Source organism: Sinocyclocheilus anshuiensis, unplaced genomic scaffold (assembly GCF_001515605.1).
Source record: "Sinocyclocheilus anshuiensis isolate Anshui unplaced genomic scaffold, SAMN03320099.WGS_v1.1 scaffold31, whole genome shotgun sequence".
Classification (NCBI taxonomy): Eukaryota; Metazoa; Chordata; class Actinopteri; order Cypriniformes; family Cyprinidae; genus Sinocyclocheilus; species Sinocyclocheilus anshuiensis.
Window position 1 is genome coordinate 234,066 of NW_015548186.1, and position 644 is coordinate 234,709.

The following is a 644-nucleotide window of genomic DNA, read 5'->3' on the forward strand; positions in this document are numbered from 1 at the left end:
AGAACCTCTGTTCACAGCTGTCGCGCACAGACAGTAGCCTAATGATAACTCCTTTCATGCTCTTCCCAATATTGTGACAAACACCATATTTAAAAGATAGAATTTGAAGGAAACTCTAAGATATGCTTTAAATAAGATATATTTACACTGCAATAAAAAAAGGCCTATCTCTTTCCATAAAAATATAGGCTATAAACATTCTAAAATATATGTTTACCTTTTAGGCAAATTGCATAAATTAGAATAGTGATGTCTCAAAAACCATATGTGACCCTGGAGCACAAAAGCAGTCAAAAGTAGCACAGGTATATTTGTAGCAATAGCCAACAATACATTGTATGGATCAAAATTATCAGTTTTTATTTTATGCCAAAAATCATTAGGACATTAAGTAAAGATCGTGTTCCATGAAGATATTTTGTAAGTTTCCTACCGTAAATATATCAAAACTTAATTTTTGATTAGTAATATGCATTGCTAAGAACTTAATTTGAACAGCTTTAAAGATGATTTTCTCAATATTTAGATTTTTTTTGCACCCTCAGATTCCAGATTTTCAAATAGTTGAAAATCACACAGAAGTAAACAAAGGTGTATGTTTGTAGAGTAATTTACAACAGCTTCGAACGCGGCTCAGCCAATCA